Source organism: Taudactylus pleione, unplaced genomic scaffold, assembly GCF_031769625.1.
Source record: "Taudactylus pleione unplaced genomic scaffold, aTauple2 ptg000946l, whole genome shotgun sequence".
NCBI classification, from domain to species: domain Eukaryota; kingdom Metazoa; phylum Chordata; class Amphibia; order Anura; family Myobatrachidae; genus Taudactylus; species Taudactylus pleione.
In genome coordinates, this window is record NW_028285347.1 from 445,577 (window position 1) to 462,277 (window position 16,701).

Below are 16,701 nucleotides of genomic sequence, written 5' to 3' on the forward strand. Positions count from 1 at the left end.
AACATACATTATAACATTCTAATATACATTATAACATCCATTTTAACATTCTAACATCCATTATAACATTCTAACATACATTACAACATTCTAATATACATTCTAACATCCTTTATAACATCTTAACATCCATTATAACATTCTAACATACATTATAACATTCTAATATACATTCTAACGTCCATTATAACATTCTAACATCCATTATAACATTGTAACATACATTATAACATTCTAATATACATTCTAACATCCATTATAACATTCTAACATACATTATAACAAACAAATATACATTCTAACATCCTTTATAACATTCTAACATACATTATAACATTCTAATATATATTATAACATCCATTATAATGTACTATCATCCATTATAACATTCTAACATCCATTATAATATTCTAATATACATTCTAACATCCATTATAACATCCTAAAATACACTAAAACATTCTAATATACATTCTAACATGCATTCTAACATACATTATAACATTCTAATATTCATTATAACATCCATTATTACATTTTAACATCCATTATAACATTCTAACATACATTACAACATTCTAATATACATTCTAACATCCATTATAACATTCTAACATCCATTATAACATTGTAACATACATTATAACATTCTAATATACATTCTAACATCCATTATAACATTCTAACATCCATTATAACATTGTAACATACATTATAACATTCTAATATACATTCTAACATCCATTATAACATTCTAACATACATTATAACAATCTAATATACATTCTAACATCCATTATAACATTATAACATACATTATAACATTCTAATATACATTCTAACATCAATTATAACATTCTAACATCCACTATAACATTCTAACATACATTCTGACATTCTAATATACATTCTAACATCCATTATAACATTCTAACATACTTTTTAACATTCTGATATACATTCTAAAATCAATTATAACATTCTAACATCCGTTTTAACATTCTAATATACATTATAACATCCATTATAATAATCTAACATCCATTATAATATTCTAACATCCATTATAACATTCTAATATACATTCTAACATCCATTATAACATTCTAACATACATTATAATATTATAATATACATTCTAACATGCATTCTAACATACATTATAACATTCTAATATACATTATAACATCCATTATAACATTCTAACATCCATTCTAACATTCTAATATTCATTATAACATCCATTATAACATTCTATCATCAATTGTAACATTCTAACATACATTATAACATTCTAATATACATTCTAACATCCATTATAACATTCTAACATACATTATAACATTGTAACATACATTATAACATTCTAATATACATTCTAACATCCATTATAACATTCGAACTTACATTATTACAATCTAAAATACATTATAACATTCTAGTATACATTATAACATCCATTATAACATTCTAACATACATTATATCATTGTAACATACATTATAACATTCTAATATACATTCTAACATCTATTATAACATTCTAACATACATTTTAACAATCTAAAATACATTTTAACATCCAAAATAACATTCTAACATACATTATAACTTTCTAATATACATTCTAACATCCATTATAACATTCTAACATCCATAATAACATTCTAACATACTTTCTAACATTATAATATACATTCTAACATCCATTATAACATTCTAACATCCTTTATAACATTCTAACATACATTATAACATTCTAATATACATTCTAACATCCAATATAACATTCTAACATACCTTATAACAATCTAATATACATTCTAACATCCAATATAACATTCTAATATCCATTCTAACATTCTAACATACATTATAACATTCTAATATACATTCTAACATCCATTATAACATTCTAACATACATTATAACAATCTAATATACATTCTAACATCCAATTATAACATTCTAACATACATTATAACATCCTAACATACATTATAACATTCTAATATACATTTTAACATCCATTATAACATTCTAACATACATTATAACAATCTAATATACATTCTAACATCCATTATAACATTCTAACATACATTATAACATTCTAATATACATTCTAACATCCATTATAACATTCTAACATACATTATAACAATCTAATATACATTCTAACATCCATTATAACATTCTACCATACATTATAACATTCTAATATACATTCTAACATACATTATAACATTCTAGTATACATTTTAACATCCATTATAACATTCTAACATACATTATAGCATTGTAACAAACATTATAATATTCTAATATACATTCTAATATCCATTATAACATTCTATCATACATTATAACAATCTAAAATACATTCAAACATCCATTATAACATTCTAACATACATTATAACTTTGTAATATACATTCTAACATCCATTATAACATTCTAACATACATTCTAACATTCTAATATACATTCTAACATCAATTATAACATTCAATCATCCATTTTAACATTCTAATATACATTATAATTTCCATTATAATATTTTAACATCCATTATAACATTCTAACTTCCATTATAACATTCTAACATCCATAATAACATTCTAACATACATTATAACATTCTAATATACATTCTAACATCAATTATAACATTCTAACATCCATAATAACATTCTAACATACATTCTAACATTCTAATATACATTCTAACATCCATTATAACATTCTAACATACATTCTAACATTCTAATATACATTCTAACATCCATTATAACATTCTAACATACTTTTTAACATTCTAATATACATTATAACATCCATTATAACATTCTAACATCATTCTAACATTCTAATATTCATTCTAACATCCATTATAACATTCTACCATCCATTATAACATTCTAACATACATTACAACATTCTAATATACATTCTAACATCCATTATAACATTCTAACATCCATTATAACATTCTAACATACATTATAACATTCTAATATACATTCTAACATCCATTATAACATTGTAACATACATTATAACATTCTAGTAACATTCTAACATCCATTATAACATTCTAACATACATTATAACAATCTAATATACATTCTAACATCCATTATAACATTCTAACATACATTATAACATTCTAATATATATTATAACATCCATTATAATGTACTATCATCCATTATAACATTCTAACATCCATTATAATATTCTAATATACATTCTAACATCCATTATAACATTCTAAAATACACTAAAACATTCTAATATACATTCTAACATGCATTCTAACATACATTATAACATTCTAATATTCATTATAACATCCATTATAACATTCTAACATCCATTATAATATTCTAACATACATTACAACATTCTAATATACATTCTAACATCCATTATAACATTCTAACATCCATTATAACATTGTAACATACATTATAACATTCTAATATACATTCTAACATCCATTATAACATTCTAACATCCATTATAACATTGTAACATACATTATAACATTCTAATATACATTCTAACATCCATTATAACATTCTAACATACATTATAACAATCTAATATACATTCTAACATCCATTATAACATTCTAACATCCATTATAACATTCTAACATACATTATAACATTCTAATATACATTAAAACATTCTAATATACATTCTAACATCCATTATAACATTCTAACATCCATTATAACATTCTAACATACATTATAACATTCTAATATACATTCTAACATCCATTAAAACATTCTAACATCCATTATAACATTGTAACATACATTATAACATTCTAATATACATTCTAACATCCATTATAACATTCTAACATACATTATAACAATCTAATATACATTCTAACATCCATTATAACATTCTAACATACATTATAACATCCTAACATCCATTATAACATTCTAATATACATTTTAACATCCATTATAACATTCTAACATACATTATAACAATCTAATATACATTCTAACATCAATTATAACATTCTAACATACATTATAACATTCTAACATCCATAATAACATTCTAACATACATTCTAACATTCTAATATACATTCTAACATCCATTATAACATTCTAACATACATTCTAACATTCTAATATACATTCTAACATCCATTATAACATTCTAACATACTTTTTAACATTCTGATATACATTCTAAAATCAATTATAACATTCTAACATCCATTCTAACATTCTAATATACATTCTAACATCCATTATAACATTCTAACATACACTATAATTTTCTAATATACATTCTAACATGCATTCTAACATACATTATAACATTATAATATACATTATAACATCCATTATAACATTCTAACATCCATTCTAACATTCTAATATTCATTATAACATCCATTTTAACATTCTAACATCCATTATAACATTCTAACATACTTTTTAACATTCTAATATACATTATAACATACATTATAACATTCTAACATCCATTCTAACATTCTAATATTCATTCTAACATCCATTATAACATTCTACCATCCATTATAACATTCTAACATACATTACAACATTCTAATATACATTCTAACATCCATTATAACATTATAACATCCATTATAACATTCTAACATACATTATAACATTCTAATATACATTCTAACATCCATTATAACATTGTAACATACATTATAACATTCTAATAACATTCTAACATCCATTATAACATTCTAACATACATTATAACAATCTAATATACATTCTAACATCCATTATAACATTCTAACATACATTATAACATTCTAATATATATTATAACATCCATTATAATGTACTAACATCCATTATAACATTCTAACATCCATTATAATATTCTAAAATACTTTCTAACATCCATTATAACATTCTAAAATACACTAAAACATTCTAATATACATTCTATCATGCATTCTAACATACATTATAACATTCTAATATTCATTATAACATCCATTATAACATTCTAACATCCATTATAACATTCTAATATACATTAAAACATTCTAATATACATTCTAACATCCATTATAACATTCTAACATCCATTATAACATTCTAACATACATTATAACATTCTAATATACATTCTAACATCCATTAAAACATTCTAACATCCATTATAACATTGTAACATACATTATAACATTCTAATATACATTCTAACTTCCATTATAACATTCTAACATACATTATAACAATCTAATATACATTCTAACATCCATTATAACATTCTAACATCCATTATAACATTCTAACATACATTATAACATCCTAACATACATTATAACATTCTAATATACATTTTAACATCCATTATAACATTCTAACATACATTATAACAATCTAATATACATTCTAACATCAAGTATAACATTCTAACATACATTATAACATTCTAATATACATTCTAACATCAAATATAACATTCTAACATCCATAATAACATTCTAACATACATTCTAACATTCTAATATACATTCTAACATCCATTATAACATTCTAACATACATTCTAACATTCTAATATACATTCTAACATCCATTATAACATTCTAACATACTTTTTAACATTCTGATATACATTCTAAAATCAATTATAACATTCTAACATCCATTATAACATTCTAATATACATTCTAACATCCATTATAACATTCTAACATACACCATAATTTTCTAATATACATTCTAACATGCATTCTAACATACATTATAACATTCTAATATACATTCTAACATCCATTATAACATTCTAACATCCATTATAACATTCTAATATTCATTATAACATCCATTATAACATTCTAACATCCATTATAACATTCTAACATACATTACAACATTCTAATATACATTCTAACATCCATTATAACATTTTAACATCCATTATAACATTCTAACATACATTATAACATTCTAATATACATTCTAACGTCCATTATAACATTCTAACATCCATTATAACATTGTAACATACATTATAACATTCTAATATACATTCTAACATCCATTATAACATTCTAACATACATTATAACAATCTAATATACATTCTAACATCCATTATAACATTCTAACATACATTATAACATCCTAACATCCATTATAACATTCTAATATACATTCTAACATCCATTATAACATTCTAACATACATTCTAACATTCTAATATACATTCTAACATCCATTATAACATTCTAACATACTTTTTAACATTCTGATATACATTCTAAAATCAATTATAACATTCTAACATCCATTTTAACATTCTAATATACATTATAATATCCATTATAATAATCTAACATCCATTATAATATTCTAACATCCATTATAATATTCTAATATACATTCTAACATCCATTATAACATTTTAACATACATTATAATATTCTAATATACATTCTAACATGCATTCTAACATACATTATAACATTCTAATATACATTATAACATCCATTATAACATTCTAACATCCATTATAACATTCTAATATTCATTATAACATCCATTATAACATTCTATCATCCATTGTAACATTCTAACATACATTATAACATTCTAATATACATTCTAACATCCATTATAACATTCTAACATACATTATAACATTGTAACATACATTATAACATTCTAATATACTTTCTAACATCCATTTTAACATTCGAACATACATTATTACAATCTAAAATACATTATAACATTCTAGTATACATTATAACATCCATTATAACATTCTAACATACATTATAACATTGTAACATACATTATAACATTCTAATATACATTCTAACATCTATTATAACATTCTAACATACATTATAACAATCTAAATTACATTTTAACATCCAAAATAACATTCTAACATACATTATAACTTTCTAATATACATTCTAACATCCATTATAACATTCTAACATCCATAATAACATTCTAACATACATTCTAACATTATAATATACATTCTAACATCCATTATAACATTCTAACATCCTTTATAACATTCTAACATACATTATAACATTCTAATATACATTCTAACATCCAATATAACATTCTAACATACATTATAACAATCTAATATACATTCTAACATCCAATATAACATTCTAATATACATTATAACATTCTAATATACATTCTAACATCAATTATAACATTCTAACATCCATAATAACATTCTAACATACATTCTAACATTCTAATATACATTCTAACATCCATTATAACATTCTAACATACATTCTAACATTCTAATATACATTCTAACATCCATTATAACATTCTAACATACTTTTTAACATTCTAATATACATTATAACATCCATTATAATATTCTAACATCCATTATAACATTCTAATATACATTCTAACATCTATTATAACATTCTAACATACACTATAATATTCTAATATACATTCTAACATGCATTCTAACATACATTATAACATTATAATATACATTCTAACATCCATTATAACATTCTAACATCCATTCTAACATTCTAATATTCATTATAACATCCATTATAACATTCTAACATACATTATAACATTCTAATATACATTCTAATATCCATTAAAACATTCTATCATACATTATAACATTCTAATATACATTCTAACATCCATTATAACATTCTAACATACATTATAACAATCTAATATACATTCTAACATCCATTATAACATTCTACCATACATTATAACATTCTAATATACATTCTAACATACATTATAACATTCTAGTATACATTTTAACATCCATTATAACATTCTAACATACATTATAGCATTGTAACATACATTATAATATTCTAATATACATTCTAATATCCATTATAACATTCTATCATACATTATAACAATCTAAAATACATTCAAACATCCATTATAACATTCTAACATACATTATAACTTTGTAATATACATTCTAACATCCATTATAACATTCTAACATACATTCTAACATTCTAATATACATTCTAACATCAATTATAACATTCAATCATCCATTTTAACATTCTAATATACATTATAATTTCCATTATAATATTTTAACATCCATTATAACATTCTAACTTCCATTATAACATTCTAACATCCATAATAACATTCTAACATACATTCTAACATTCTAATATACATTCTAACATCCATTATAACATTCTAACATACATTCTAACATTCTAATATACATTCTAACATCCATTATAACATTCTAACATACTTTTTAACATTCTAATATACATTATAACATACATTATAACATTCTAACATCCATTCTAACATTCTAATATTCATTCTAACATCCATTATAACATTCTACCATCCATTATAACATTCTAACATACATTACAACATTCTAATATACATTCTAACATCCATTATAACATTCTAACATCCATTATAACATTCTAACATACATTATAACATTCTAATATACATTCTAACATCCATTATAACATTGTAACATACATTATAACATTCTACTAACATTCTAACATCCATTATAACATTCTAACATACATTATAACAATCTAATATACATTCTAACATCCATTATAACATTCTAACATACATTATAACATTCTAATATATATTATAACATCCATTATAATGTACTAACATCCATTATAACATTCTAACATCCATTATAATATTCTAAAATACTTTCTAACATCCATTATAACTTTCTAAAATACACTAAAACATTCTAATATACATTCTATCATGCATTCTAACATACATTATAACATTCTAATATTCATTATAACATCCATTATAACATTCTAACATCCATTATAACATTCTAATATACATTAAAACATTCTAATATACATTCTAACATCCATTATAACATTCTAACATCCATTATAACATTCTAACATACATTATAACATTCTAATATACATTCTAACATCCATTAAAACATTCTAACATCCATTATAACATTGTAACATACATTATAACATTCTAATATACATTCTAACTTCCATTATAACATTCTAACATACATTATAACAATCTAATATACATTCTAACATCCATTATAACATTCTAACATACATTATAACATCCTAACATACATTATAACATTCTAATATACATTTTAACATCCATTATAACATTCTAACATACATTATAACAATCTAATATACATTCTAACATCAAGTATAACATTCTAATATACATTATAACATTCTAATATACATTCTAACATCAAATATAACATTCTAACATCCATAATAACATTCTAACATACATTCTAACATTCTAATATACATTCTAACATCCATTATAACATTCTAACATACATTCTAACATTCTAATATACATTCTAACATCCATTATAACATTCTAACATACTTTTTAAAATTCTGATATACATTCTAAAATCAATTATAACATTCTAACATCCATTATAACATTCTAATATACATTCTAACATCCATTATAACATTATAACATACACTATAATTTTCTAATATACATTCTAACATGCATTCTAACATACATTATAACATTCTAATATACATTCTAACATCCATTATAAAATTCTAATATTCATTATAACATCCATTATAACATTCTAACATCCATTATAACATTCTAACATACATTACAACATTCTATTATACATTCTAACATCCATTATAACATTTTAACATCCATTATAACATTCTAACATACATTATAACATTCTAATATACATTCTAACGTCCATTATAACATTCTAACATCCATTATAACATTGTAACATACATTATAACATTCTAATATACATTCTAACATCCATTATAACATTCTAACATACATTATAACAATCTAATATACATTCTAACATCCATTATAACATTCTAACATACATTATAACATTCTAATATATATTATAACATCCATTATAATGTACTATCATCCATTATAACATTCTAACATCCATTATAATATTCTAATACACATTCTAACATCCATTATAACATTCTAAAATACACTAAAACATTCTAATATACATTCTAACATGCATTCTAACATACATTATAACATTCTAATATTCATTATAACATCCATTATAACATTCTAACATCCATTATAACATTCTAACATACATTACAACATTCTAATATACATTCTAACATCCATTATAACATTCTAACATCCATTATAACATTGTAACATACATTATAACATTCTAATATACATTCTAACATCCATTATAACATTCTAACATCCATTATAACATTGTAACATACATTATAACATTCTAATATACATTATAACATCCATTATAACATTCTAACATACATTATAACAATCTAAAATACATACTAACATCCATTAAAACATTCTAACATACATTATAACATTCTAATATACTATCTAACATCAATTATAAAATTCTAACATCCATAATAACATTCTAACATACATTCTAACATTCTAATATACATTCTAACATCCATTATAACATTCGAATATACATTCTGACATTCTAATATACATTCTAACATCCATTATAACATTCTAACATACTTTTTAACATTCTGATATACATTCTAAAATCAATTATAACATTCTAACATCCGTTTTAACATTCTAATATACATTATAACATCCATTATAATAATTTAACATCCATTATAATATTCTAACATCCATTATAATATTCTAATATACATTCTAACATCCATTATAACATTCTAACATACATTATAATATTCTAATATACATTCTAACATGCATTCTAACATACATTATAACATTCTAATCTACATTATAACATCCATTATAACATTCTAACATCCATTCTAACATTCTAATATTCATTATAACATCCATTATAACATTCTATCATCCATTGTAACATTCTAACATACATTATAACATTCTAATATACATTCTAACATCCATTATAACATTCTAACATACATTATAACATTGTAACATACATTATAACATTCTAATATACATTCTAACATCCATTATAACATTCTAAAATACACTAAAACTTTCTAATATACATTCTAACATGCATTCTAACATACATTATAACATTCTAATATTCATTATAACATCCATTATAACATTCTAACATCCATTATAACATTCTAATATACATTAAAACATTCTAATATACATTCTAACATCCATTATAACATTCTAACATCCATTATAACATTCTAACATACATTATAACATTCTAATATACATTCTAACATCCATTAAAACATTCTAACATCCATTATAACATTGTAACATACATTATAACATTCTAATATACATTCTAACATCCATTATAACATTCTAACATACATTATAACAATCTAATATACATTTTAACATCCATTATAACATTCTAACATCCATTATAACATCCTAACATCCATTATAACATTCTAATATACATTTTAACATCCATTATAACATTCTGACATACATTATAACAATCTAATATACATTCTAACATCAATTATAACATTCTAACATACATTATAACATTCTAGTATACATTCTAACATCAATTATAACATTCTAACATCCATAATAACATTCTAACATACATTCTAACATTCTAATATACATTCTAACATCCATTATAACATTCTAACATACATTCTAACATTCTAATATACATTCTAACATCCATTATAACATTCTAACATACTTTTTAACATTCTGATATACATTCTAAAATCAATTATAACATTCTAACATCCATTCTAACATTCTAATATACATTCTAACATCCATTATAACATTCTAACATACACTATAATTTTCTAATATACATTCTAACATGCATTCTAACATACATTATAACATTCTAATATACATTATAACATCCATTATAACATTCTAACATCCATTCTAACATTCTAATATTCATTATAACATCCATTTTAACATTCTAACATCCATTATAACATTCTAACATACATTACAACATTCTAATATACATTCTAACATCCATTATAACATTTTAACATCCATTATAACATTCTAACATACATTATAACATTCTAATATACATTCTAACGTCCATTATAACATTCTAACATCCATTATAACATTGTAACATACATTATAACATTCTAATATACATTCTAACATCCATTATAACATTCTAACATACATTATAACAAACTAATATACATTCTAACATCCATTATAACATTATAACATACATTATAACATTCTAATATATATTATAACATCCATTATAATGTACTATCATCCATTATAACATTCTAACATCCATTATAATATTCTAATATACATTCTAACATCCATTATAACATTCTAAAATACACTAAAACATTCTAATATACATTCTAACATGCATTCTAACATACATTATAACATTCTAATATTCATTATAACATCCATTATAACATTTTAACATCCATTATAACATTCTAACATACTTTTTAACATTCTGATATACATTCTAAAATCAATTATAACATTCTAACATCCGTTTTAACATTCTAATATACATTATAACATCCATTATAATAATTTAACATCCATTATAATATTCTAACATCCATTATAATATTCTAATATACATTCTAACATCCATTATAACATTCTAACATACATTATAATATTCTAATATACATTCTAACATGCATTCTAACATACATTATAACATTCTAATCTACATTATAACATCCATTATAACATTCTAACATCCATTCTAACATTCTAATATTCATTATAACATCCATTATAACATTCTATCATCCATTGTAACATTCTAACATACATTATAACATTCTAATATACATTCTAACATCCATTATAACATTCTAACATACATTATAACATTGTAACATACATTATAACATTCTAATATACATTCTAACATCCATTATAACATTCTAAAATACACTAAAACTTTCTAATATACATTCTAACATGCATTCTAACATACATTATAACATTCTAATATTCATTATAACATCCATTATAACATTCTAACATCCATTATAACATTCTAATATACATTAAAACATTCTAATATACATTCTAACATCCATTATAACATTCTAACATCCATTATAACATTCTAACATACATTATAACATTCTAATATACATTCTAACATCCATTAAAACATTCTAACATCCATTATAACATTGTAACATACATTATAACATTCTAATATACATTCTAACATCCATTATAACATTCTAACATACATTATAACAATCTAATATACATTTTAACATCCATTATAACATTCTAACATCCATTATAACATCCTAACATCCATTATAACATTCTAATATACATTTTAACATCCATTATAACATTCTAACATACATTATAACAATCTAATATACATTCTAACATCAATTATAACATTCTAACATACATTATAACATTCTAATATACATTCTAACATCAATTATAACATTCTAACATCCATAATAACATTCTAACATACATTCTAACATTCTAATATACATTCTAACATCCATTATAACATTCTAACATACATTCTAACATTCTAATATACATTCTAACATCCATTATAACATTCTAACATACTTTTTAACATTCTGATATACATTCTAAAATCAATTATAACATTCTAACATCCATTCTAACATTCTAATATACATTCTAACATCCATTATAACATTCTAACATACACTATAATTTTCTAATATACATTCTAACATGCATTCTAACATACATTATAAGATTCTAATATACATTATAACATCCATTATAACATTCTAACATCCATTCTAACATTCTAATATTCATTATAACATCCATTTTAACATTCTAACATCCATTATAACATTCTAACATACATTACAACATTCTAATATACATTCTAACATCCATTATAACATTTTAACATCCATTATAACATTCTAACATACATTATAACATTCTAATATACATTCTAACGTCCATTATAACATTCTAACATCCATTATAACATTGTAACATACATTATAACATTCTAATATACATTCTAACATCCATTATAACATTCTAACATACATTATAACAAACTAATATACATTCTAACATCCATTATAACATTATAACATACATTATAACATTCTAATATATATTATAACATCCATTATAATGTACTATCATCCATTATAACATTCTAACATCCATTATAATATTCTAATATACATTCTAACATCCATTATAACATTCTAAAATACACTAAAACATTCTAATATACATTCTAACATGCATTCTAACATACATTATAACATTCTAATATTCATTATAACATCCATTATAACATTTTAACATCCATTATAACATTCTAACATACATTACAACATTCTAATATACATTCTAACATCCATTATAACATTCTAACATCCATGATAACATTGTAACATACATTATAACATTCTAATATACATTCTAACATCCATTATAACATTCTAACATCCATTATAACATTGTAACATACATTATAACATTCTAATATACATTCTAACATCCATTATAACATTCTAACATACATTATAACAATCTAATATACATTCTAACATCCATTATAACATTCTAACATACATTATAACATTCTAATATACATTCTAACATCAATTATAACATTCTAACATCCATTATAACATTCTAACATACATTCTGACATTCTAATATACATTCTAACATCCATTATAACATTCTAACATACTTTTTAACATTCTGATATACATTCTAAAATCAATTATAACATTCTAACATCCGTTTTAACATTCTAATATACATTATAACATCCATTATAATAATCTAACATCCATTATAATATTCTAACATCCATTATAACATTCTAATATACATTCTAACATCCATTATTACATTCTAACATACATTATAATATTATAATATACATTCTAACATGCATTCTAACATACATTATAACATTCTAATATACATTATAACATCCATTATAACATTCTAACATCCATTCTAACATTCTAATATTCATTATAACATCCATTATAACATTCTATCATCAATTGTAACATTCTAACATACATTATAACATTCTAATATACATTCTAACATCCATTATAACATTCTAACATACATTATAACATTGTAACATACATTATAACATTCTAATATACATTCTAACATCCATTATAACATTCGAACATACATTATTACAATCTAAAATACATTATAACATTCTAGTATACATTATAACATCCATTATAACATTCTAACATACATTATAACATTGTAACATACATTATAACATTCTAATATACATTCTAACATCTATTATAACATTCTAACATACATTATAACAATCTAAAATACATTTTAACATCCAAAATAACATTCTAACATACATTATAACTTTCTAATATACATTCTAACATCCATTATAACATTCTAACATCCATAATAACATTCTAACATACATTCTAACATTATAATATACATTCTAACATCCATTATAACATTCTAACATCCTTTATAACATTCTAACATACATTATAACATTCTAATATACATTCTAACATCCAATATAACATTCTAACATACCTTATAACAATCTAATATACATTCTAACATCCAATATAACATTCTAATATCCATTCTAACATTCTAACATACATTATAACATTCTAATATACATTCTAACATCCATTATAACATTCTAACATACATTATAACAATCTAATATACATTCTAACATCCAATTATAACATTCTAACATACATTATAACATCCGAACATACATTATAACATTCTAATATACATTTTAACATCCATTATAACATTCTAACATACATTATAACAATCTAATATACATTCTAACATCCATTATAACATTCTAACATACATTATAACATTCTAATATACATTCTAACATCAATTATAACATTCTAACATCCATAATAACATTCTAACATACATTCTAACATTCTAATATACATTCTAACATCCATTATAACATTCTAACATACATTCTAACATTCTAATATACATTCTAACATCCATTATAACATTCTAACATACTTTTTAACATTCTGATATACATTTTAAAATCAATTATAACATTCGAACATCCATTTTAACATTCTAATATACATTATAACATCCATTATAACATTTTAACATCCATTATAACATTCTAACATACATTATAACATTCTAATATACATTCTAACGTCCATTATAACATTCTAACATCCATTATAACATTGTAACATACATTATAACATTCTAATATACATTCTAACATCCATTATAACATTCTAACATACATTATAACAATCTAATATACATTCTAACATCCATTATAACATTCTAACATACATTATAACATTCTAATATATATTATAACATCCATTATAATGTACTATCATCCATTATAACATTCTAACATCCATTATAATATTCTAATATACATTTTAACATCCATTATAACATTGTAAAATACACTAAAACATTCTAATATACATTCTAACATGCATTCTAACATACATTATAACATTCTAATATTCATTATAACATCCATTATAACATTCTAACATCCATTATAATATTCTAACATACATTACAACATTCTAATATACATTCTAACATCCATTATAACATTCTAACATCCATTATAACATTCTAAC